Genomic DNA, 10,880 nt, shown 5'->3' with positions numbered 1-10,880 from the left:
ATGGTAGTAGTAGTAGTAGTAGTAGTAGTAGTAGTAGTAATGGTAGTAGTAGTAGTAGTAATGGTAGTAGTAGTAGTAGTAGTAGTAGTAGTAGTAGTAGTAATGGTAGTAGTAGTAGTAGTAGTAGTAGTAGTAATGGTAGTAGTAGTAGTAGTAGTAGTAGTAGTAGTAGTAGTAGTAGTCGTACACATCAGCAGGCCTGTGCTTCTCAGTGATGGTTGGCCAGTGTTACAGTAATGTGTCATTTCATATTGAAAATAGAAATATTCTTGTACCCTAGCCAATCACATCATGTTTTTAGATCTTCTGCAGAACTGAGAGAGGACCAGTCTGTGTGAACACGGCTTTTTTTTTTTTTTACAGAAAACCTTTTTTTTTCAGTTTTTTTCCTACTGCATTGTGTTTTGTATGTAGAACACTTCACATATCCAACACATTCAAGTGTTGAAACAAAGTATTTGTGATTGAAATAAAGTATTTTATATTACTGTATACTGTAACAGTCTTTTACAACATGCTGCTGTGCATGAATGTACTTGCTTGATATCAGACAGAATTGTCAGCTCGGTGTATTCTCCACTTCCATCTTCAGGATCAGTCCGCTCGGTGCAGCGGGCTGCTCTGGACCTCTGAACCAGTCCACTGATGAGATATTCATAACAGTGTTTTCCGTTATGCACGTCAGTGTGTAGTCGGTTGTTAGAAAGATGTATTCATATGATGTGTGTGTGTGTCATTTTACTGCAAAATAACATTTTGAAAAGAGATCAAATGGTTTTGAATGCAGTGTTTCATTTTGCCAGTGATTTGTGGAGTTTTGCATTTTGTGTGGTTTTGTGTTTTGTGTTTAGAGTCCTGAGAAAATGAGCTCCAGTTTCAGAAAATGTGTGGAAGCAGTTGTGAAAAAGTGTTACATCACTTTCACAACATTCACAACACCGTCGGACCTCAGAAACGACGCCTCGCGCAGTACCGTAACTACACGACGAGACCGGCAGCTTAATGTAAAGAGTCACTGCAGGAAAGTCAGTAAACTGTCCGGTTCAACACAAAAACACATTAACGTCGAATATTAACATTATGAATAGGCGCTTATCAGAATGATTAATTACTTCCATCTGTATCGATAATGTTGTTTGAACTCACCTTCACATCTCCGCTTCCGTGGTTCGCGTCAGTCTCCGGTTCTGCGAAACCTGACAAAGTTAAAAAAAAAAATAAAAAAACGTAAAACCTTCAGACTGGAGTTCCGTTGTTCCGTCTGTCGGTTTACCGGCGGACAGCGGACCGGGCTCAGTCCGAACAGCGCGCGGAGGAATCAGCAGATCTCCCGTTACTTCAGTCCCTCCTGGGCTGAAGTTGGCGCGTCAAGCTAGCGCGAGAACAGGGAAGACTTCCGGTAAAGGTTTTTCATAATAAAATGTTAGTCATAATTTTATTTTTACACCGCCTTTCAAGCAACAAGGCACAAAGTGTGTTACACAAGAAATGAAAAACAAACAATAAAAACAAGCTGTTATAAAAACAAACTGTTGACATACAATAAAAGAAGTAAAAATAATAGATAAAGCTTCGAAAGGGTAAAAGACTTTAGGTTGAATGTACGCTGCAAAGTAATACAAGCTTGTAAAGGTTAAGGTAGTGAGTTGAAAGGAGTAAAGTTTAAGAAAATATTGAAGGAGGGATCTATAATAAATGGAATTTCAATAGTTTTCTTCCATGCAGTTATGTGATGTTTTCTTCTGCGTTCACAAATAAAAAGCAACAGGACTTCCGCTTAAATTTTAAGATAAAAAACTTCAGGATGAATATAATATTGACAGAATAAAGAGAATTAGAGAATATTAAATTATTGAACAGAGTGAAGCATGCTGAATGTCTGAAGCCTGTGGGGAATCAGGGAGAGAAGAGAAAGACATAAATCTTCTTAATGATGGAATGAGAGAGAGAGAGAGAGAGAAAGAGAGGGATGGAGTTAGATAAGATAAGATAGGGTAGGATAGATACGCTGGGACGCTGTTTTGGAAGATCCTCCGAGAGAGAAGGAGGAGAAAGAAGAAGAGGAAGAAACAGTCTGTAGTGAAATAAATACTTGACTTTTTCCCAAAATTCTTAATGAATCTTTTTTCTTTTATTTTGAAGGCAAAATCACTCGATTTCCGGCCTTGGTTTTGCCTTCTAACTTGACTTGACGCAGCCGCACTCGACACTAGAGGTGTCAAGTTCACGGGAATAAAAGCACTTCTGGTCAAAACTTTCAAACTTAAAAGACTTTAGGACGAACAAATGTTGTGACGAGGTTTAGGAAGTAAAACTTACCAGTGGAATAAAATATTTAGGAGAAATCTGAACTAAATGAGTCTGACGTAAATGAAAACACAATTGTTGTATTTATTTTCAGCTGTTTCTCTTCTGTCAAGTTAAAAACTTGACTTCCAGCCAGAACGTTCAAAATAAAAGCCTCCAGGGCATCGCTCAGTAAACGTTGGAGCAGGTGTTCCTGCTCCAACGTTTATTGAGCGATGCAAAGCAGGAAACTGAAAGTAGATAATCCAGTAAAGTGGAATCTGTGGTAAATGCAGCAGCTCACAGGCAGACTGACGTCACTTTTTACAAGATGTGGGTTCAGTTCACATTCTAAGATCAGGACTAACCGATCAGAAATTAAAGGAATGGAAATATGTTCAGGACAACAACGACTGAACAAACTGACCCCCTCTGACCGGGGGTCAGAGGGGCCAAACATCTTTTATCCCTGAAATGTCCTTAATTTCTCATTACATAAACATTAATTATCCATTAATAATAACAACATAGCTTTAATAAAGTAAGGTTAGTATCATGGGTTTATAAGGGATTCATTCATGGGATGATTCACAGAGACTCTAGAAATGAAGGGATTGTTTTTGCCTTTTGTGCAGGTTTACAGGTTATTAATGAGTTATTAATGGAAAAGTTCCTGACTCCCTTAATTTTACATTATATTATAAAGTAAGGAGTCGAAAATGAAAGGGAGTTTAAGGAGGTTTTGATGGGGTCTCCTCCATTAATAACTGCCTTAACTCATTTTAAGGAGATTTTGCAAGAATTCAGGGGTGAATTAATGTAAATGTAAGGTTATTTTAAGGGATTACTGGTTGGTAGAGACTGACCCGGTCTGTGATCCAACCTGGAATGTAACAGTTTTTAATGAAAGTCAAACATTCATCATAATCATCACTATATGGAAAAATCATTTGATACATTGTCAAAGATAATCAATACATCAAACAATCACTACAGAGACATTCAGATGAAACATTTATCAATACGTAACGAATCGACAAGCAGACTAATCAATGGTTTGATACAAATGATAAAACAAAAAAAATGCTCAAATCATAATGAGCAAAATCTGTATCACATCAAAAAGAGAGAACTCTAAAATATCAGCGACTCTCTGTCCAAATACTGGAAGTCAAAGAATATAAAAGTGTAAAAAGTAAATCATGAAAATGTAAAAATGAAATGTGGGCAGCGGTGGCCTAAAGGTCAGAGAAGCGAGCTTGTGACCGGAAGGTCGTCGGTTCGATCCCCGGACCGGCAGGATAAATCTGGGTGGGGAAAGTGGAAAGCAGCGCTTGCCCCTCCCTCATTACCACTGAGGAGCCCTTGAGCAAGACCTTAACCCCGACCGCTCCAGTGGAGCTGCAGATCAGACTGGTTGTACTGGTCAGCTTCCAGGTGTGAATGTGTGTGAATGTGATCAGGGCGTTCCTGAAACTGAGAGCATCGCTCTCAGTGAAACTCCCTCTGAATAAATAAAGGTGAACAATGGAAAGATTTGAATAATGATTAAAGCTGCACATTTAAATGTATCAAAACTCAAGATAAGAAGAAGTTAAAGATAAGAAGAAGTTAAAGAATGAGAAAAGGATCTCAGGAATGATATTCTGCTCAGACAAGAAGAATCAGACGATGACCACAGAGCAGCTTCTTCTTCATGCAGTTTTAATACGGCAGGTTCAAGTCACTGTTACAGACAAGCAAATAGCAATGAAGTGAAAGAAAGGAGAGGCGTGAGGCCACTTATACAGACCCGAGTAAACAACCTCTGTTCCCTCTCTCAGTTGCTGAGTCTATACATTAACCTTACATGATGTCGAAACACATATGGAAAGTATAAGCAGTCCCCAGGTAAAGAGAGTTCATCATAACAAGGTGCATAACAGTGCTTTTTTTTTTCTTTTCTTTTTTTTCAAAACTATGCTAGCTGTGTTGAGAGAAGAGAAGTCAAGTTTATTTATATAGCACTTTATCACAAGCATGTCTCAGAGGACTTTACAGAGAATGTGTCTAGCTGGTCTAACTAAACACAATCAGTGGTGAACAAAATGATGTAGGACAAACAAGAAGGATTATGTAGGAGAAGAAAAGATAAGACAAGAGGAGAAGAGAAGAGAAGAGAAGAGAAGAGGAGAGGAGAGAAGAGAAGAGGAGAGGAGAGGAGAGAAGAAAAGAAGAGAAGAGGAGAGGAGAGAAGAGAAGAAGAGAAGAGAAGAGGAGAGAAGAGAAGAGAAGAGAAGAGAAGAGAAGAGAAGAGAAGAGAAGAGAAGAGAAGAGGAGAGAAGAGAAGAAGAGGGGAGAAGAGAAGAGAAGAGGAGAACAGAAGACAAGAGGAGAAGAGAAGAGAAAAGAAGAGAAGAGAAGAGAAGAGAAGAGGAGAGGAGAGGAGAGAAGAGAAGACAAGAAGAGAAGAGGAGAGGAGAGAAGAGAAGAAGAGGGGAGAAGAGGAGAGAAGAGAAGACAAGAGAAGAAGAGAAGAGGAGAGGAGAGAAGAGAAGACAAGAAGAGGAGAGGAGAGGAGAGAAGAGAAGAAGAGGGGAGAAGAGGAGAGAAGAGAAGACAAGAGAAGAAGAGAAGAGGAGAGGAGAGACTTTTGACTTTTCATGTTCCTTTAATGCTCCAGTAAGGCCAGCGGAGGCGTCGCCAGAGAGAGATATAAAGACTACCTTCCATCACAATAGTAATGTGACAGCTCTAGGTCAAAGGTCAAAGGCACCCCCCCACCCCACCCCTCCCCCCTCCCCCCGTGAGAACTAGGTCAAAGGTCAAAGCAGAGCCCCGTCAGCGCTCCGGCCTCATCATGATGTGCACAACGACCCTCTTGAAAATTCACTTCAGCGCTCGTACGACAGAGAGTAAACACTAGTTTACCTTTTCCTGTTTTGTAAGGAAAAATAATCCTCCAGGAGGGCAGACAGTCAGAATCACAATCAGCTTTATTGGCCAAGTATGTACACATACAAGGAATTTGACTCCGGTTTTTCATTGCTCTCAATATACTTACACAGAATAAATATACAGCTAAAAACAAAGACAACAGTGCACTGGTGCAGAGTGCAAAGATGCTGAAATAAATGTGGAGTTGTTGGTGTAACAGGTTATATTATATACATGAGGTATTACACATTACACATTATACACATTAGAATCAAGAATCATCTTTAAATCAGATATTGTACAGATGATGATGATGATGGGGGAGGAGGAGAAGGAGGAGATCCCTGACCGGGCCTTTCACTCCTGCTTTTTTCCTCCCCCTTTGTATTGCAGTTAGGGTTGTGTGTGAGTGTGTGTGTGTGTGTGTGTGTGTGTGTGTGTGTGGGGGGGGTAATTATATACATGAGGTAGGTGTTACAGGTTTATTGCACAGGGATAGTTTCTGTCACTGTATGTCTGATTTAAGTGTTCATCAGAGTGACGGCCTGTGGGGAGTAACGGCTCTGATCAAGCCGTAGTAAGTCTGAGGCTCTATGAAATCTTTGTAGATTATTTCGGGGTGTCCTGGAGGGTAAGGATAGTTTACATGGGGATAGAGGGCAGTCACGTCTACGTACTGTATAGTTTCATCAGAAGCGGCTGTACGGCGCACGTCTGACCTCCGTACAAAGCGGCTCGGGGTGAGAGAGGCTGAGGAGCGTTGTATTGTTTTAGAAAATCCTGCAATCCCTTTTTCCTCTCTGTCCAGACGTGTTCTCTCATCACTACCGCTTTTACACCGTGCACAGATTGTAGCTTTTGTAATTTGTCCTCACACGCCACGTGCAAATCTTCATAGGTATTATTTGTCAGAGGACAGGTGTCCTGAGGCTGAAAACAGGACGGACAGCCGTGGTAAAAAAACACCCCAGAAACTCCCAGGCACATTTTTCATCGTTCATTTCTGCGTATCCGTCTACAAAAAACCTCCCTAGCTGTTTTTCTCCAATATTCAGCGCGTGTTGAATAAAAATGTTCTCTGTGAACATGACCCACTCTAACCACTGGATGTTGTGGTGGCTGTTTACATCCCCCCCCCCCCCGCCAACCCGACGTCGGCGTGTAGCGTCAGTCACACCGCCATAGCTCGACTCCGGTCTCAACACCCGAGCGCCCTCATCGCAATCTCGGGTGACTTCAACCACGTCACCATGGCAACAACCCTGCCCAACTTCACCCAGTATGTGAGCTGTCCAACCAGAGAGGAGAGGACCCTGGACTTGCTGGATGCTGACGTGAAGGATGCATACAGCTCTTTCTCTGTTCTTCAATAGATTTGACACGGTGACCCCTGCCCATCCCCCCCTTGACTCATCTGTTGTCTGCCTCCAACCACCATCTACTCCACCCCCCCCCCTCCCCCTTCTCACAGCCCCCCATCCTCCAGTGAGGGTCCTACCCCCCCCCCCGCCCCGGCTCCCAGACTGACTGCCCTCTCCATCCTGACGACTCCACCCCTCCCCCTCCCCTACCTGTAACCTCTACAGTGTGCTTCACAGCTGACCATGTAAGAAGACAGCTGATGAGACTGCAGGCCCTGGTGGTGTCGGCCCCAGGGTGCTCAAAGCCTGCGCCCCCCAGCTATGTGGAGTGCTTCACCACGTCTTCAACATGAGCCTGAGTCTTCAAAGGGTCCCCGTGCTGTGGAAGACGTCCTGCCTCGTTCCTGCGCCAAAGACGCCGCGTCCCAGTGGCTCCAAGGACTACAGACCGGTGGCTTTGACCTCCCACATCATGAAGACCCTGGAGAGACTTGTCCCGGAGCAGCTCCGACCCATGGTCAAGCCACTCTTGGACCCCCTCCAGTTCGCCTACCTGTTGGAATAATTGTACATAGAAGTTATCCTACATTTGCTTATACTGTTTGAGAGCTATATATGTGTGTGTGTGTGTCTGTGCGGGAGGATGTGTTAACTGTTTTTCAGAGATATCACGAAGCCTCACGGGCAGGCTCAAGAACGAGGTGAAACCGCATTGAGGAGGCAGATAAGAAACACTCCTACAAGAAGGCGGAGGCCGCAACTATGCCCTTGATCTGAATGAAGACACCTGCTACAAACGAGGACTTCTTTATAACCATGTTTAGAAAAAGATACGTAGAGAATTTCAGCCCGTGTGTCCCCCACCCTTTAGGGGCTGCAATCCTTTTGTAACTAGGAACCACCTTAAGGAAATAAAAGGAGAGGAGACGGCGGGACGGGTTCAGAGCGGGTTGGAGAGTGTAACTGAGCACGTTTCCGTCCGTTCTCCTTGCAAGAAAGAAAACTCTAACTCTGTGTCTTCTCTCTTTTTGTGTGTTTTAATAATGTTCAGGTTGCTTGAACCTGACACTACCAGCCCCGACTTGGAGTTGAGGACGCCATCATTTACCTGCTTAACCGCGCCTACGCCCACCTGGACAAACCGGCGAGCACCGTGAGGGTCGTGTTCCAGTGCTTTCAACACCATCCGGCCGGCTCTACTGGGTGAGAAGCTGACAGCGATGCAGGTGGATGCCCCCCTCCTGTCCTGGACTGTCAGCTACCTGACTGGCAGACCACAGGATGTGGGCTTGCACCACTGTGTGTCGGACAGAGCGGTCAGCAACACCGGGGCCCCGCAGGGGACAGTCCTGTCTCCCTTCCTCTTCACCCTCTACACCACGGACTTCAACTACCACACAGAGTCCTGCCATCTTCAGAAGCTCTCTGATGACTCTGCTATAGTTGGATGTATCAGCGAGGGTGAGGAGGCTGAGTATAGGGCTGAGGTGGGAAACTGTGTCACACGGTGTGAGCTGAACCAGCTGCAGCTCAACGTGGCAAAGACAAAGGAGCTGGTTGTGGATCTGAGGAGGGCCAAGGCACCGGTGACCCCTGTTTCCATCCAGGGGGTCAGTGTGGACATTGTGGAGGACTACAAGTACCTGGGAGTGTACGTTGACAATAAACTAGACTGGGCTAAGAACACCAAAGCCCTCTACAAGAAGGGCCAGAGCCGTCTCTACTTTCTGAGGAGGCCGAGGTCCTTCAACATCTGCCGGACAATGCTGAGGATGTTTTATGAGTCTGTGGTGGCCGGTGCTCTCCTGTTTGCTGTTGTGTGCCGGGGCAGCAGGTTGAGGGCAGCAGGTTGAGGGCAGTAGGTTGAGGGCAGCAGGTTGAGGGCAGCAGGTTGAGGGCAGCGGGTAGAGGGCAGTGGGTTGAGGGCAGCGGGTTGAGGGCAGCGGGTTGAGGGCAGCGGGTTGAGGGCAGCAGGTTGAGGGCAGCAGGTTGAGGGCAGCAGGTTGAGGGCAGCAGGTTGAGGGCAGCAGGTTGAGGGCAGCAGGTTGAGGGCAGTAGGTTGAGGGCAGCAGGTAGAGGGCAGCAGGTTGAGGGCAGCAGGTAGAGGGCAGCAGGTTGAGGGCAGCAGGTAGAGGGCAGCAGGTTGAGGGCAGTAGGTTGAGGGCAGCAGGTAGAGGGCAGCAGGTTGAGGGCAGCAGGTTGAGGGCAGCAGGTTGAGGGCAGCAGGTTGAGGGCAGCAGGTAGAGGGCAGCAGGTTGAGGGCAGCAGGTTGAGGGCAGCGGACGCCAACAGACTCAACAAACTGTTGCCAGTGACGTTGTGGGGGTGGAGCTGGACTCTCTGACGGCGGTGTCAGAGAGGAGGATGCTGTCCATGTCATCCTGGATAATGTCTCCCACCCACGCCATGGCGCGCCGGTCAAGCACAGGAGAACATTCAGTGTGAGACTCATTCCACCGAGACGCGCCACAGGAAGTCATTCCTGCCTGTGGCATCAAACTTTTCAACTCCTCCCTCAGAGGGTCAGACACTCTGAGTCAGTAGACCGGACCTTGGACTTATTTCACCCCTGTCAGCAGTTTAATAACCCCATAATTTATAACTTATATTTTAAATTGTGCAATACTGATTCCAGTAATAATTTTGTGCAATAATTTAAAACAAAGGGGAAGGAAAAAAGCAGGAGTGAAAGGTCAGGGATTTCCTCCTCCTCCCCCACACCCACCCACACATTTCTTATTTTTCTTATTTCTATATTATTGTTGTTATATATTGTAGTATAATGCACATACTTTACATATTTTTATTTTATTGTAGTATAATGCACATATTCTACATATTTTTATATTTATTTTCTTATTTCTATTTTTCTTATAATTTCTCTAGGGTTAGGGTTAGGGTTAGGGTAACCCCACTAACCCTAACCCTAACCCTAACCCCTAACCCTATATATATTTCTGTGAGCAACTGCAACGAAACCCAATTTCCCCTCGGGGATCAATAAAGTATTTCTGATTCTGATTCTGATTCTGAAACTGTCTGTAGTCGTCGGGTGGGGGTGTGGCGATGCTATTAGGAGGTAAGAAATTTGTGACAAAAACCTTCATGCACGCTGAGGCGCTTGTGATGCAGCTGAAGGGGTCACATGTGCTCCTCCCCAAATATGGTGCGAGCCGTCACGAGGACGTCTGTGTCATTTTCGCAGTGAAGTTTAGCTTCCTTCTGAAAATCAAAAGTCCCTTGAAGAGCCGTAGTAACGTACCAGGTATCAAATTCCTGTTGTTGTAATTTAAATTGGCCTCTGAACAAAAGCAATGGTGGTGGTGTAGGAGGGAGTGACATTGTGGGTTTTTTTGTTTTTTTTCTTCTTTATGTTCGTCGGCCCCAACAAAGCCCTGTTATAAATGATAGGGGTGGGGGTATGGGTGTAGGGGGGGGTCTAAGGAAAGGAGAGAAATCTTTTCACAAGCACTTGTTCCTTCCAGCATCGGCTGCGTTGGAAGAGAGACGTAATCCTTACGGCGCTTTCCTCGAGCCTTTGACCTTAGTTCTCACGGGGGGAGGGGAGGGGGAGGGGGGGGGGTCTGCCTTTGACCTTGAGCTGTCACATTAATATTCTGATGAGGTAGTCTTTATATCTCTCTCTGATGGGCTCTCCTCCATTAACTCTTGTGTTATGTTCAGTTTCTGGACCTTCTGGTTCGCTGGGTCAGATTGACCCAGGACATTATTTGGATTTTAAATACAGAATTAATTTTTTTTGGAAACTACTTAACATATATTGTTTTTAACTCATTCCAAACAATATAAATAACATATGGGGTTAATATCTGCCTTTTACCTCTGCTAGATCACATTTAGCAATTAAAGTGCCATTCGTTTTTTGTGATAAACCTGCGATTTATGTAAAAAATCCACTATAATGAAGACATGGGTGGCATAAATCATATTTATCACAATCAGAATTGATTTCTACATTATCCTCATATTCTGACACTTCCTCATCTTCCACATCACTATTTTTTAGTTTTCCAACTTGCTCCAAGGCTCTGAGTAGATTCTTCTGATCATATTGATGGATTGTGGAAGTGACCCACACACTGTCATGCAGAGCTATTTATCTGTTTTGTCCTCCCCCAATATGCAGGTGTGAGAGGTACAGTGTGAGAAAACTGTGTGTGTGTGTGTGTGTGTGTGTGTGTGTGTGTGTCTGTGGAGGTGGGACTAGGCTTGGGACATATTTTGGTAATGGTCTATAACGTGGTAGAGAGGGTTGTGTGTTCAATCCACGAAATACGCCTCAAATCTGATTGAGCA

The 10,880-nt window shown here is 44.6% G+C and overlaps 1 protein-coding gene across 1 annotated transcript in view; it reads right to left on the bottom strand.

Annotated features, from left to right (window-relative positions):
- The window catches only part of trim33l (tripartite motif containing 33, like), a 31,109-nt gene extending 29,909 nt beyond the window's left edge, over positions 1-1,200 (bottom strand). The window contains exon 1 of the mRNA XM_078287043.1: positions 1,147-1,200. The gene's annotated coding sequence lies outside the window, so the exon portion shown is untranslated. The remainder of the gene's footprint in view (positions 1-1,146) is intronic.
- Positions 1,201-10,880: the final 9,680 nt, after the last annotated feature.

Source organism: Centroberyx gerrardi, chromosome 12, assembly GCF_048128805.1.
Source record: "Centroberyx gerrardi isolate f3 chromosome 12, fCenGer3.hap1.cur.20231027, whole genome shotgun sequence".
NCBI classification, from domain to species: domain Eukaryota; kingdom Metazoa; phylum Chordata; class Actinopteri; order Beryciformes; family Berycidae; genus Centroberyx; species Centroberyx gerrardi.
This window is presented reverse-complemented; position numbering and strand designations above follow the sequence as displayed.